Source organism: Culex pipiens, chromosome 2 (genome assembly GCF_016801865.2).
Source record: "Culex pipiens pallens isolate TS chromosome 2, TS_CPP_V2, whole genome shotgun sequence".
NCBI classification, from domain to species: domain Eukaryota; kingdom Metazoa; phylum Arthropoda; class Insecta; order Diptera; family Culicidae; genus Culex; species Culex pipiens.
The window spans coordinates 163,394,678-163,410,968 of record NC_068938.1 but is presented as its reverse complement, the minus strand read 5'-3'; the positions used below and the strand labels follow the sequence as shown (position 1 = coordinate 163,410,968).

The 16,291-nt window shown below is 44.4% G+C and overlaps 1 long non-coding RNA gene across 1 annotated transcript; it reads left to right on the top strand.

Annotated features, from left to right (window-relative positions):
* The first annotated feature begins 9,439 nt into the window (after window positions 1-9,439).
* LOC128093148 (uncharacterized) lies at window positions 9,440-10,460 on the top strand. Its single transcript, XR_008212268.1, has 3 exons — window positions 9,440-9,751; window positions 9,810-10,281; window positions 10,342-10,460. It is a non-coding gene; the product is annotated as an uncharacterized LOC128093148 (long non-coding RNA).
* Window positions 10,461-16,291: the final 5,831 nt, after the last annotated feature.

Sequence of the window (16,291 nt, the reverse complement as noted above, 5' to 3'; positions counted from 1 at the left end):
TGGACGTGTCGAAGCCAATCAGGGTGCTGCTGGTTAACGGAGGCGTGCGCTGTACCGTTGTGCTCGGGCTCCACTCCCACGATGACATAAAGTCATAATATAGAAGCATGCGCCGAGACTCAACGTGAAGGTTCAGCAACGTTTCAAAATTGTCAATTACCAGTTTATTCCTGTAATCACACCGGATCAGGAACCGGTAAGACAGTTCGTAGTAACGAGTTCGCAGAGGCAACACTCCCGCCAAGACCTCGAGGGTCATGTTGTGAGTTGAGTGCATGCATCCCAAGACAATGCGAAGGCATCGGTACTGTATCCGCTGGAGAACCAACAAGCGTGATTTCGCAGCTGACTGGAAGCAGAAACTGCCATATTCCAGCACCGAGAGTATCGTTGTCTTGTACAGTCGAAGCAGGTCAGAAGGATGAGCACCCCACCGGTTGCCAGAGACGCTGCGCAGAAAATTAGTTCTTTGCAGGCACTTTTGCTTCAGGTAGTTAATGTGCTTCCCCCATGTTCCCTTTTGATCGAAGATGGTACCCATGTACATGAAGTGGTCCGACTGCTCGATAGTCTTTCCCGAGAGAGAAAGATTGAGCTGCGGCGGTTCATGCTTCCCCGTAAAAACGACCAGTTCCGTCTTCTCCGGAGAGAATTCAATACCCTTTCCAACTGCCCAATGGGCCAAGTTGTTCAGGGTATCTTGCAAGGGTTCTAGCAGATCGACTTCCTTCTTGGCAGCGATTGAAACCACTGCGTCATCTGCGTACTGTATAAGGGTGCAGTCTCCGGTCAAGCAATCATCGATGTCGCTGACGTAGAAGTTATACATGGATGGACTAAGGCGTGAGCCTTGTGCCAAACCCATGTAACTTATCCGGGTGATTGCCAGATCACCTTGCACAAAGTGCATGTGTTTTTCTGACAACAGGTTGATGAGGAAGTTGCACATCGTCGGATTGAGACCGCTCCGCCGCAGCTTTACTCCCAACACATCGATGGAGACTGAATCGAATGCACCCTTGATGTCTAAGAAGACAGAAGCCATTTGCTGTTTCTTACCACGGGCTATGTCGATCCCTGTGGCCAGCAAGGCTAGACAGTCGCTTGTTCCCTTGCCTCTCCGGAAGCCATACTGCGTGTCTGACAGCAAGTGCTCTCGTTCCATCCATGGTTCGAGGCGGTCGAGGATCATCTTCTCCAGCAACTTGCGTAGACACGACAGCAAGCTGATTGGACGATACGAGTTGTGGTCGGACGCCGGCTTACCGGGCTTTTGAATGGCAACCACCCGGACCTGTCGCCATTCGTGTGGAATTACGTTCTGCTCCACGAACGTGTTGAACAGATTCAACAGACGCTGCTTGGCGACGTCCGGAAGATTTTTCAGCAAGCTGAACTTGATCTTGTCCGGACCAGGAGCAGTGTTGTTGCCCGTCAATAGTGCTATGGAGAGCTCTACCATCGAGAAGGGAGGATTAGAATCGCTCCCATCAACAACGTCGAATGATGGTTGTGTCGGCACCGAGTCCGGGCACACCTTCTTGGCGAAATCCAATATCCACTTGTCCGATTTTTCCACACTCTCGTTCGGAACGGAACCTCTACGCATGGCCCTCGCAACGCGCCACAGAGTGCTCATGGACGTATCTGCTGGTAGTCCTTCAACGAACTCCCGCCAGTACATTCGCTTCTTCCGCTTCAGAGTATTACTGTACCTGCGATCAAGAGCTCTGTACTTTTGGAAGTTCGCTCGGATTCCACACTTGCAGAAGTCCACATAAGCTTCTGACCTGGCCGCCGAGAGATCCGTACACTCCTTGTCCCACCAGGGAAGTGGAGGGCGCGTTCGGATGTACGGTCCCGGGACGGGTTTCGTCTGAGCTTGTAACGCACTGTCATAGATCAAATTAGCCAGATACGCATATTCTTCAAGCGGTGCCAACCCATCTCGCAACTCAACTCCAATGGAGACTGCCTCCGCGTACTGTTTCCAGTCGATATTTCGCGTCAGATCGTAAGGCATCTCCACCGTTGTCGATTGCTGTGGGCCATGGCTAACCAGAATAGCGATCGGCAAATGATCACTGCCACGAGGATCTTGGAGCACGTTCCAGTCACAGAGAACTGCCAAACTGTTGGAACAGAGCGACAAGTCGATGGCACTCGCCTTCGTACCGGACGAAGTTGGCGTTGGTGGTGTTGCAATCCGCGTAACTTGCTTGTCCCTGTTTAGGAGGGTCATCTGGAAGTCGTCGCACAGTTCATGAATCAGATATGCTTGAGGGTCTGTCTTGTGGCTTCCCCACTCGGTGCTGTGAAGATTAAAGTCACCCAGAACCAGTCGCGGTGCCTGCAACAGCTCAAGCATACCCCACAACTTTTGTCGAGTTAACGACACCTGTGGGGGAACATAGACGGACACAATGCAAATGTCCAGTCCTCTGATCCTGGCCTGTACTGCGACTGCTTCGATTCCTCCTAGCTTCGGGAGCGTGACCTTTCTAAAAGTGTGGCATTTCCTGACCCCAATCAGTACGCCTCCACCTCTATTTGGCCCTGCCCTGCTCTCTGTGATGATGTTGTACCCCCGGAAAGCTGGCGTCTCATCTCCGATAAGAAACGTTTCGCTCAGCGCAAACACATCACAGTCCCGTTCGAATGCAAATTGTTGAAAATCGTTTAACTTGGGGGTTAAACTTCTACAATTCCATTGTAGAAAGGAGATGCCGTTTTTCGTTTTTGGTGTATTACCCATCAAAGGAAATGAACGACAAGAGGGGCATCGTGCTAGCAAGCTGTTTCCCGATGTGTCTAGCGAGAGGCTCAAACCGCTTTATGATTAAACGCGTCGGTTCACTCACAAAAGAGCACAGCCATTCCACGATTGTGGAAAAAGGAAGGACTCCTTTGAAGGCATCGGTGATCGGATTCGGTTGAGGAACCGTTTTTAGGGGGATCTTTGGCAGCTTGGGAACGGGATTCAGCGGTTTGAGAGGAATCGGTGCCGGCTTCGGTGTCGGCTTCGGAGCGGGCTTCGGAGCGGGCTTACCCGACGGACCGAAAGGAAAATCCTCCTCGAAGTTCAACGAGTCACTTTCCTTACCCTTGCCGCCAGCGGCTTTCCTGGACTTGGAAGCCTTGTTGCGCTTCGGGTTTGGCCCGGAAGAGTCACTTTCCTCGTCTCTCTGGAAGAGGACCTCCACATCGGATTCTTCGTCCCCCGAATCTTCGTCCGCCAAAGGAGCGAAGCGATTGGGATGGGTCACCTGACTAAGGATTTCCGCGAAGGACTTCTTGGAGCGTTCCCTCAAGGATCGCTTCATCTTGTCCTCGCGCTCCTTGTACTTTGGGCACTGCCGAGTTTTGTGCGGTTCCCCGCCACAAAGCAGGCATTTTTCAGCCTGCTTTTGGCAATCCACGTCCTTGTGGGGGCCGGCGCACTTTGAGCACTTGCTCTTGTTGCTGCAGTAGGTCTTGGTGTGTCCCAACTGCTGGCAGTTTTCGCAGCTCATCACTCGCGGAACGTACAATCGAACTGGAAGCCGAAGCTTGTACAGCTCAATGTAGTCCGGCAGAGCTGACCCTGCAAAAGTCACCCGGAACGAGGCAGAAGGAATGAACTTCTTCTGGCCACCCTCGGAGGTGACGTTGCCCAGTTGCCGGCACTCGAGTACCTCCACAGCTGGAAGTTTAGGGTTCTTGAAGCGTCCCACCGCCCTTGAGAGGTCGACAAGCGACAGACTGTCATCGGTCACCACGCCATCGATTTCGACTTTGTGGGCCGGAATCCAAACACGGTACTCAATGCTGAACCGCAGATCAGTAACGATCTGATTAGCTTGCACCGCGGAGTTCACGATCACGCGGAGCTTGCTCTTGTTCAGCTTGGTACATTCGACCACCCCAGGATAGTGCTTCTGCAAATCCTTGGTGATCTGTACAAAGTTTAACGGCTTCTGTTTGGGCCGGAAGAAGACCACCCATTCCGTTTGCGATCCCTCTTGATACTGACGAGGACGAGGAATCGGTTTTTGGGAATGAGGATTCAGGGGCGGGGGGGGATTTGGATCTGGATTCGGCACCGGTGTTTTAGGAGGAATTGGATCTGGATTGGGAGGAATCGGTTCTGGAGTCAAGGGAGGAATCGGGTCTGGAGTCAAGGGAGGAATCGGAGGTTGAGGGGGAACCGGATTCGGATCTGATTTAGGACGCTTTCGCTTCTTCCTCTTAGACCCGTCCGTGGATCCCCCTTTACCGTCAGCATCCTTATCCTTCAGGAAGTGGTCCCTGTTGGTGGTGTTTGAAGGAACTCCCGAGACAGAGTCCTTCATTTCCACGTCCTCGTCACCATCAATGGATGAATCGAAATCAGATTCCTCGTGTTCCGACTCGGTCGGATCCATGATTGAGGAAAAAACGGAAGAAAACTAATCAAACCAAAAATAAAACTAAAATAACGCAGAAGAAATGAGAAAAAAAATAACAGGAAAAAAAAAAACTATGAGAAAAAAAAAAAAAAAAACTAAAAGCAAACAAAAAACTCGCCTTTCGCACTCACCGCCGAACTGGCCGCACTGGCTGCCGCCCGCAGCGGGATGCGCGGGAAGCTCGTTGGCGCGCGTTTGTTGTTGTTGTTGTTGTGCTGCCTGCTGCCAGCCACGTAAACAACGGGGTTGTCTCCGACCTGGCCTGGCCGAAAACTGGTCCGTCGACCGCAGTCGACTCTCCGGGGCCGATTCCACCGACCAACGACCGTCTCTCGCCTCAGCTGCCTCCGCGGCCGCTGCTGCTCACTCCTCCTGCTGCTGCTGCTCGGATGCAGGAACTCGTTCCTCTTCCGCTGCTGCACCGCCGCCGTGTCCACGACGACCAGATTGTGGCCTCTCTGACCACCGGAACGGGCTTGTCCGCTCGCACACGCCTCGGAATCGCCGTGAAAAACGCACCAAACACACCGCGAAAAAACACGACTAACCGCTGAGACTTCTGCCGGAGCAATGAAAAAAAAAAAAAAAATCATGTTTAGACGTTAAAATTTGCAATTGAAAATTAATTTACACATTTTTGATAAAGAGCACTATTTTTAAGTTATGCTTTTAAGGTGAAATTTTTCGAAAAATTTTAAGTTTTCTAGAATTAAAAATATTTCACTCTCTTTTCAAATCAAAGATCATGGAAGAGGATTTCTTCGGATTGTTTTATTTTTGATTAGATTTACTTGTAGTATATTATATTTCAAGCTAAACAATAGCTTGCAAACAATGACAACAGTTAAATATTACAGAGGGATTTATACTTCAACTTGCGCGGGTTGTTCCAGTGCACGTCACAGAAATATTTGGCTACCTCTGTCTCAAGTTCCTCTAATTCAACGCAGGGAGTATGCTGATCAAACTTGTTAATCATGTGCAAACAAATTTTCAGCATGTCCACTGGGCTCTTGGGATCATGTTTGTTGCTTTTGCAATATCTCATTGATTCATGTTTCATGTCTTTTTGCAGAACAACTTTCAGATTTTCGAGCAGAGGGTAATCATTTGCACAGGCTTCACATTGGCACTCGAAATAATAGTTTTCTGAAAGGTACTCCCGTCGTTCTTGTAATGGTGTGCTTGCAAATTTTACGCTGTAAAATAATCGTACTTATATTGATTCACCGTAATCGGTGTTGCTAATTAATCTTACCAATATTTAATTGTTATCGGAGAGCCTTTTTTGATGGGTCGTAGAATATAAAGAGCCAAAATATCATCGCTTCCATTCATAGGTTGCGAATTTGGTGCACATGAATGATTGATCATGCTTAAAATGGGATAGATGCCTTCCATCAAAACTTTACTTTTGCAGGCCTTGTCTTCGTAGTCTTCGAACGATAGGGGCAGGGGGGGCAGAATGGCCCGCCTAAGTAAAATGCGCCAAAAACCATGGAAAAACATGAAAACTTATGAATTCAGTGTAGTAGGCCTATGCTTTGGAATGTTCCCTTCAATGTTGTATACTTGGTTGATGAAATTTTTTAGCTTAAAACTATTTTTGAGCCACTTTAAAAAAAAAGTTTTTTCGACTACTTTTCCAGGGTGCGGGGCAGAATGGGCCACCCTGCGGGGCAGAATGGGCCACCTTAAAAAACAAGCCATTTCGTCTAATACAACGTTGAAGGGAGATAAGAAATGACTTAAGGTACCTTTCTAACATAGTTTCCATGAAGTTAGACAACTTTAATAAAAATAGTCACTTACCAAAACAAACATTTTTGAAAATAGTTTTAATATGTTGAAATAAGTCACTATTTTTACAAATAAGCATCAAAACAACTAAAAAATCAACTAATGTTGCATTAAACGTTATTTGTGAACCTACCAGGAGTGAAATAATCCATTTAATCCAAATTTCATAACTTTTGATTGTTTTTGTAAGGCAGGATAAGGGTGGTCCATTCTGCCCCCAAGTGGATTTTAATTTAACACTTCCACCACCAAGCCTCTAAATGATTTTAAGGTTCCGTTGTTGATTGTATACCTTGGTAGTAACATCTAGTATCGTTATAAGCATTGAGCAAACTTTTTCAAACAATCCAACTTTTTAGAAAGCTTATTTAAAAACCTCGAAATAAACAACATTTGCGTGGTTTTTCTAATAAATTTACATTTTTGCTCATAATTTGAAAAATACAATGAATTCAAATGTCGTTTTTGGTATGGTGATGCTATTTGACGTCCTTTATAAGACCCTTGCCTTACAATTGGTCTAAATCCATTCTAAAGTCCAAAACCAAGGGTGGCCCATTCTGCCCCCCTGGTCCATTCTGCCCCCCCTGCCCCTAATCCAAATGAATTCACAGGAAGTATCATGGCATGATGCATAATAAGCAACTCGGTGATATTACGAAGTGCTTTAGAGTTCTTGCAGTTATCGCGTATCTTTGTACGCTGCAAAAGTATTTCACTCATAATAATGGCATTTATAGCATATTGTCCCAGGTGGTTCGGGGATCGTTTGTCTCGATGAGATTCCAAATTGTACACTATTCCGTACGTTTCTTTCGGGTCGATTGAAGTCCAGTCCATCTCGAGGGCGTTTGGAGTATTTTTTCCATTAGATTCCATTAACAGTCGCATTGCCTCCAAATCAAAGTTAAACGTGGTAAGGGTCTTAATAGTTAACCTAAGGGCAGGGACAAGAACGTGTTCGACCAACCTGTGCATGTCCTGCAGGATTGGACATTCGAAGCGATGATATTCTTCCATTGCTCTCTGTTGGCACTCATCTGAACAGAACATTGCAATTGTGCAGCCCTTACATGGCTTCAAAATGAGAAAATTGTCATCCAGGCAATAGTTACAGTTGATATAATGCAATTTGGTGTCCAGAATCTTAGAAAATGGTTTCTCAAGAGCAATCACATCACCTGCCTTAAGGTCACGATTAGTGATCAAGTAACGTCCAAATTTCTCATCTTGGACCAGCTCCAGACATTCGGCAATGTTAGGTATTCTTGGATTCGATTTGTAACTCAGTTTAGGCTCAAGAGGCTGATCGGTCTTGGGTTTCTCAGAATCCGCTTTGTTCATCAGTACTTTGCAAGCCTCTTCACGCTGCTCTAACTTTGGCAATAAATTAGCCGGGTACGGATTCTCCCGGGCCAACCGGATGTTCTCCAGACAGTCCGCGTACTCCTTCAGTTCAAAACAAATGGCAGATCGGTTTGCGTACGCCATCGCCAATGCTTCCGAGTTGTCCGCAGCCAGGGCAATACTCTCGTTGTACAGTTCAACAGCTTTTATATACTGTCGGATTCTTGGGTGGAAGTATTCGTTTCCACGCTTTCGACAAAACTACGTATTTTTTGAAAAAAAAAACACTCAAAATTTTAGTTTTTACAATACGGGTATTAGGGTGGGTCATTTTTTTCGAAAGTGCTCGGATCCGGCTGAAATAAAGACCATATTGTAGAGGGGACCCATAGGGACTCTCATACCAAATTTGAGCTCATTTGGTTGAAAACTGGCTTGTCGCTCGGGGGTTAAAGTTTACATGGAAATTACTATGGGAAATGCGTGATTTTACTTCAAACGCTCCTACAAGCTAAGCGACAAACTTTAACCCACACTTACACTAGGTAGCCGTGTCGGGGGTGGTCCAAGGAACATTTTTCTCTAAGGGTTCATGGTCATCCGTTCAACCCTGAGCTTGCGCAAAGCCGAAACATCCGGTGACGCCGGAATTCTTCAAAATCTCAGGTTTAACGGTCGATGCATGCTACGAAACTAACAACAGTTGAAGCACGAAACAACGGTTTGCCGTCGATTTCGCTGCAAATACATCGCAAGTCAGTGTCCGGAAGTGTGCTGCAAAAGACAGTGACCTGACGAGCTAGAAATGCCAGAACGGCAAAATCTTAGAGCGTACCCGCAGACACCATTAGCAGCATCAACCGAAAAAAAGTTGGGGGAAAGAAAAGCAGAGTGCGAAAAAGAAAGTCTCGAATCGGTAAGTTCAATTAATTGATCCTAGAGATTGGCGAAATTTTGCAGTTTATTCTTGAGCACCTTTTATAAAAGTGATATATTTTATTGTTTTTCGAACGGATTAGTTTCTAAACATCTTCCTCGACTTCCCCCAGCACTTGCATCTGCTCTCGCTTGACCTTTTGGATGGCGGCATTCGTGGTCGATTCCTCGTCAATTCTCACACGGCACATTTGCCCCCAGCGATGCCGGAAGTGCATCGACATGTGATTTGCAAAGGAGGTCAGCTGTCCGCCGCCGGGTTGAACAAGGCTGTAGGTTCCTTATTCCTCCATTGATAGATCTTGTCCAATCGCCATTATCCACTTCTGATCTCGCACAGACATTCCTCGCAACAAACACTTCCCATGCCGTTGGTCTCAGCCCAAATTGTTCCGGAACGTATCACCTCATCCCGCTATTTACCGGAAGTGGATGTACGCAATGATGTGAAGTATTCTCGGTCAACACTGCGGCCACTAGCCAATGCAGGGATGCCACATGATTTTTTAAAATGTCTGTGAAAAAGTCTGTGTATGTCTGTGCCTTTGTCTAAAATTCGAATATATCAATTTACAGTCATAGAAATCCATCAAAAATTGTGTTTTTAAGCATTTGAAGACTAACTAAATAAGTTTTGATTAATATTTATACAAAATAACAATTTAATGAAGTTTTTAAAAAGTCTGTGCACCTCAAAAATTGTCTGACACGAGCTCAAATGTCTGTGAAACACAGACAAATCTGTGTATCTGGCATCCCTGAGCCAATGGTTAAGCTCCAACGGGGGGTTTGTATATTTTGGTGAGTAATTGTGTTGACGTTTGGCGTCGTGTTTCCGATGCGTCAATCATAGTTTCGTACACACAAAAAAATATTACGGTAATGACAAAAGTAACTTACTTTAGAATTAAAAAGTTGTTAAACTGATTTAAAAGTTTTCACTTTTAATTCGACTGTAAAATTTCTTTCATTTTGTCGTTCTCGTGTAACCGTGTTCGCCTAAGTCCAAAATGTAAACAAACGTTTTGGTGATTCCGGTGAGTGGAGGTCCACAACGACTATCAAAACCGAACGCGGCCGCTGCCAGGACTTGGACGCGGAAACCTTCGAAAGAGGATGGTGCGGGCTCGGGTGCGGGTGCGGAACAAGGTTGGGAGATTAGGGGAAAGTTGGTGTTCAAAAGGATAAGGCCATGGCTGCAGCTTCCAGCTGGACCTGCAGCTGTTTCACGACCGAAATGGGTAAGAATGAAGCTTGGGTGTTTGGTGGCGTTTGAGATTATTTTGTTTGTTTTTGTAGGACGCCGTTTATGTGGTTGCCGAAGATCGGAGATCGGGATGTGGATTTGCACCGGTTGTATTCGGTGGTAGTGTCCCGGGGTGGGTAGAAGTGATTGACGTTGAAAAAGTTAATTTTCACGGTGAGGAGAAGGATCCGACGGAAGAGGGAAACGACGAGTAGCGGCATAATCGGTGGTGGTCAGCGCGGATGTTGCACTCGTTGCCGGCGGTTTACGACCATCAGCAGCATTATGTGCCAGAAGTGATGACGGGACAGTGTGGGATGTCCCGAGGGTCCGCAGTCCATTTCTCGTTGCGGGACGAGTATTACCTAAACATCCGGAAGAACAGTTTGCACTAGTTCTGGAAGGACCGTCTGTACGAAAGCCGCAGGTCCTGGAGCTGTCGTACTCAGATTACTTCCAGAGGTTGGAGCGAGATCCGACGAACCTGATCAAAAACATCTACCTGGAATACCGAAGAAGTTACAGGTGAGTATTGAGAATATGTTCAGTGTCTAGCCAATTTCATTTACTTTAAAACTCTTTCAGCAACTCCCGCCCGCAAACGCTCCCGCCCGCAACGGCGCAGCTTCGGCCGGATGAACTTTGACGGCGAGTTGGCAATATCTGTATCATTCTCGAAGGAGGACGTAGTGATCGTGAACAACCTTCATGCGCTTCACTTCCTAGCCGGAAAACGTCAACTCCTCCAAGCCTGTCCTGATGATGACCGGCAACGAGACCACCCTGTTCTCTACATCGCTGTCGCGCTCCAAAATTAAGGCCGCGATGTTGCTCCCCAACGAAACATCCATCCGTAACCTGCTCAGCCTGGGGCCTTCGAACGTGACCGGTGGCGTACCGTAAGAATCGGTACAGCTTGGACGCGGAAGTTGGCCAACCATAAGCAGATCCGTTAAATACAAAAAAAAATCGAAAGCATACTGTTTTAATATTAAAATATTGAAATAAAATCCAACACATGTTTCGAAAATCATCACTGTAATGTAAAATGTTATTTATTTTTTTTTCTTATATTAAAAGTAAAAAACTTTTACCTAAACAACGATTTTGTTCCAGAAATGCATGGTAGTATCAACAACTTTTTAACTTTTAAATTAAAAAGTTTGAACTTTCTACGAATATTCACCAACGCGAACTTTTAATCCAACGAACGATCTTTTTAAATTGAGAGTATTTTTTCTTTGTGTGTAGCATGCGTCGACCGTTAAACCTGAGATTTTGAAGAATTCCAGCGTCACCGGATGTTTCGGCTTTGCGCAAGCTCAGGGTTGAACGGATGACCATGAACCCTTAGAGAAAAATGTTCCTTGGACCACCCCCGACACGGCTACCTAGTGTAAGTGTGGGTTAAAGTTTGTCGCTTAGCTTGTAGGAGCGTTTGAAGTAAAATCACGCATTTCCCATAGTAATTTCCATGTAAACTTTAACCCCCGAGCGACAAGCCAGTTTTCAACCAAATGAGCTCAAATTTGGTATGAGAGTCCCTATGGGTCCCCTCTACAATATGGTCTTTATTTCAGCCGGATCCGAGCACTTTCGAAAAAAATGACCCACCCTAATGGGTATCAAACTATCGGATTTTTTCATACATTTCGAATGTAATAACAACATATTTTGAAAACACTCAAAATTTTCACAAAACTACGTTTTTTCGGAAAAAAATATTTTTTTCATATATGGAGCCTAACATTTCAAAAGGGCACAAAACTTTTGTAAACAATAGTGTATCCCTTTCACTCAAATGACAGTTTGCATAAGGTGTGAGAGGGCTACACTCTTGTTTACAAAAGTTTTGTGCCCTAATGAAATGGAAAGCACGATATTTCGAATGTTATAACGACATTTTTTTTGAAAATACTTAAAATTTTCACAAAACTTCTTACAAATGTATGAAAAAACCTGATCAAACGACTCATATTGTAAAAACTGAAATTTTGAGTATTTTTTTCGAAAATACGTAGTTTTGTAAAAAAAAATGTTGTTATTACATTCGAAATGTATGAAAAAATCTCGATCGTTTGATACTCATATTGTAAAAACTGAAATTTTGAGTATTTTTTCTGAAATACGTAGTTTTGTGAAAATTTTGAGTATTTTCAAAAAATGGTGTTAAAACTTTCGAAATGTATGAAAAAATCCCGATCGTTTGATACCCACATTGTAAAAACGGAAATTTTGAGTATTTTTTTCGAAAATACGTAGTTTTGTGAAAATTTTTAATATTTAAAAAAAATGTTGTTATTACATTCGAAATGTATGAAAAAATCCCGATCGTTTGATACCCACATTGTAAAACGGAAATTTTGAGTATTTTCTCGAAAATACGTAGTTTTGTGAAAATTTTGAGTGTTTAAAAAACATGATTTAACATTCGTATGAAAAAAAAGATCATTTGACACCCATATTTCAATAACAATATATTTTTGGTTTCTTTAGAGAAAAAAATGCATTTTCAAAATACAGGAAAAATACGTATTTTTATGAAAATTTTCATGAAATTATAATTTAAATGGATAGCTGACTTCATCTCGATTCCAGAACACTATAATTTTTTTATGTTTGCATGAGTTTTCAGACGATTATAGCCAATGTCTCCCATATAGCCAAAATCCCATAAGCTCTGTGCCTCGGTTTTGCATCCCCCATATGCGGTGCTAAACCGAGGCATGTCTGTACGTCTGTAAAGCTATTTGTTTCACCGATGTGTCGTGCAACGAAAGATCGTATCGTCAAAGCAACGCAACTTTGGAACGATCGTGAGCAGAAGAAACATCATGTACCAGCTGGGTGCATTAGGTCTATCGCTCACACATTGAATGTTATGAAAAACAATTAAAAATGTAATATCAGCAACAAAACAAACTATTAATAATATATCTCAAATATTCTTGGAGTAAAATCAGCATCAAAATTTGCAACGAATGTTGCAACGAAAATTTTGAATTAATATTTTAGTCTCAACGTGATTTTTCGTGTCTGTTTCAACCTTTTGCTGCAGGGGCACCGTACAATGAATGAATAAAATAAACGTTGCACTGCAGGATTCATTCACGTGTTCTCTCTCTATTTGCCACCCTGACTGTTTTGTTTGCAGCTGTTCTCCCGGTTTTGCTCTCTGGGACGCTCTCTCGCACATACAGTTAAACCTCGCATATGCAACTCTTATGGGGGTTTCTTATGCGAAGCACGCATATGCGAGGTACGGGGCTTATGGGATTTTGGCTATATGGGAGACATGGGCTATATTTTTATAAAAAATCATCTTAACTATACAAGTTTATAGTGTTTTGGAATCGTTATGAAGTCAGCTATACAGCTACACCAAATTTACAAGGTTTACGATGTTCTAGGTCATCCGAAACTTCCTCAAGTTAAGGCCTATGTGTTCACCGCCGTACTAGTATGAGGTAGGCGATTGTGACTCTGGTTTTTGACCTCAGATCATTTCCGGATAGCCTCAGGGAGGTTCAGGGACTAGCCTACCTATATGTGGTGATGTTCTGGGTCTTCTGAGGAGTCCCGGGAGTTACAACCGATGGATCTACCGCCGTAACAAAATAAAGGTCAGTGATTTTTCACCTCAGATCATATCCGGATAGCCTCAGGGAGGTTCAGGGACTAGTCTACCGATGTGTGGTGATGTTCTGGATCTCCTGTAGAGTCCGGGGAGTTAAGGCCGATCGGTCTACCGCCGTAACAAGGCAGAGGTCGGTGGTTTTTGACCTCAAATCATATCCAGATAGCCTCAGGGAGGTTCAGGGACTAGTCTACCGATGTGTGGTGATGTTCTGGGTCTCCTGTAGAGTCCCGGGAGTTACGGCCAATCGGTCTACCGCCGTAACAAGGCAGAGGTCGGTGGTTTTTGACCTCAGATCATATCCAGATAGCCTCAAGGAGCTTCAGGGACTAGTCTACCGATGTGTGGTGGTGTTCTGGGTCTCCTGTAGAGTCCCGGGAGTTACGGCCGATCGGTCTATCGCCGTAACAAGGCAGAGGTCGGTGGTTTTTGACCTCAGATCATTTCCAGATATCCTCAGGGAGGTTCAGGGACTAGTCTACCGATGTGTGGTGATGTTCTGGGTCTCAAGGAGCTTCAGGGACTTGTCTACCGATGTGTGGTGATGTTCTGGGTATCCTGTAGAGTCCCGGGAGTTACGGCCGATCGGTCTACCGCCGTAACAAGATAGAGGTCGAAGGTTTTTGACCACATATCATTTCCGGATAGCCTCAGAGATGTTATATATCAAGATGTTCTAGGTCATCTGTAGAGCTCTGGAAGTTACGACCGTAATTTTTGACTTCACAACATATCCGTATAGCCTTAGGGTGGTTCAGGGACTAGTCTTCCAGAATGTGGTGATGATCGGGGTCTCCTATAGAATGCCGGGAGTTATGGTCCATATGTTTACCACCGTAACAAGACAAAGGTCGTTAGTTTTATAATTCAGATTACATCCGGATACCTTCATGGAATTTTATAGACTCTCTGGCATTACGGCCTTAATGTCCGTAACTCCCGGAACTCTACAGGAGACCCAGAGCATCACCGCATATCGGTAGACTAGCACCTAAGCCCCCTGAGGCTATCTGGATATGATCTGATGTCAAAAACCTCCGACCTCTATCTTGTTACGGCGGTAGACCGATCGGCCTTAACTCCCGGGACTCTACAAGAGACCCAGAACATCACCACACATCGGTAGACTAGTCCCTGAACCTCCCTAAGGCTATCTGGATATGATCTGAGGTCAAAAACCACCGACCTCTATCTTGTTACGGCGGTAGACCGATCGGCCGTAACTTCCGGGACTCTACAGGAGACCCAGAACTACACCACACATCGGTAGACTAGTCCTTGATCCTTCCTGAGGCTATCTGGATATGATCTGAGGTGAAAAACCACCGACCTCTGCCTTGTTACGGCGGTAGACCGATCGGCCTTAACTTCCGGGACTCTACAGGAGACCCAGAACATCACCACACATCAGTAGACTAGTCCCTGAACCTCCCTGAGGCTATCTGGATATGATCTGAGGTCAAAAACCACCGACCTCTGCCTTGTTACGGCGGTAGACCGATCGGCCGTAACTCCCGGGACTCTACAGGAGACCCAGAACATCACCACACATCGGTAGACTAGTCCCCGAACCTCCCTGAGGCTGTCTGGATATGATCTGATGTCAAAAACCACCGACCTCTGCCTTGTTACGGCGGTAGACCCATTGACCGTAACTTCCGGTAGTTCGTAGACAACTTTAAACATCTCAACAGTAACAATAGAGTATCCTAGAACCTTTCAGCATATCAAATCCATAATCCCCGAGACACCCTGAAGCTACCCGAGCATGACCTCTAAGTCGAAAATCGCCTACCTCATACTAGTACGACGGTGAACACATAGGCCTTAACTTGAGGAAGTTTCGGATGACCTAGAACATCGTAAACCTTGTAAATTTGGTGTAGCTGTATAGCTGACTTCATAACGATTCCAAAACACTATAAACTTGTATAGTTAAGATGATTTTTTATAAAAATATAGCCCATGTCTCCCATATAGCCAAAATCCCATAAGCCCTGTACCTCGCATATGCAACTCTTGCGACAAAACCGAATCAGGTGGAATGACTCGTATATGCAAAGTTGCATATGCGAGGCGCTCTTATGCGAGGTTTGACTGTACACGATACACCGCTAGTTTACGTCTGGACGGGTGTTTTGTTTTTGTTGTTGTTTTATGCTGGTGTATGCTTTACTACGGTACGGTCAACATGAGAGCATAACGGTCCCACTTGAACTTGTTTTTTGGGCACACAAAACAGTGGTTGTTTTCGTTTTTCACTGTTTATGGTTGTTAACGAAACAAGTAAACATTTCCCAATTTCAACAAAATAGTTTTGTGTCGTTTTTATAATTACCGTTTTACCTAAATGCCGAAACATCAAATTCCATGATGTAGTTGATTTTAAACAATCAACAATGATCATCAATCAGTGATCACACTATAACAATTGTTACGGTTCTGCATTTACTAGCTGTAACACGTTGTAAATACTTATTTCTCATTCGGCAAATACAAATTTTATTTGAAGTTTATGCCTCGCTTAAAAAATTTCCAAGAAATAAAAATTCCACTATAAAAAACCCGTACAATTGATTGTAAAACACAGTCCAGACTCGATTATCCGAAGGCCTCCTCCAACAATATAATAAAGATTTTTGGAAATTAACTTTTGAAGCGGAAAAAATATTTCGCATATCTATTTTTTTTTCAAATAGTCCTCAAGGTCCTATGGCCACCTTTGGTTATGCGCTTTAGAAACCAACTATAAGGCAAGGGTCTTAAAAATACGTCAAATAACATTACCACACCGAAAACTACGTTCAAATACATTGTATTTTTCGAATTATGAGCAAAAATGTATTTTTTTTGCATAACCACACAAATACTGTTTATTTTGAGGTTCTTGTTGAATGC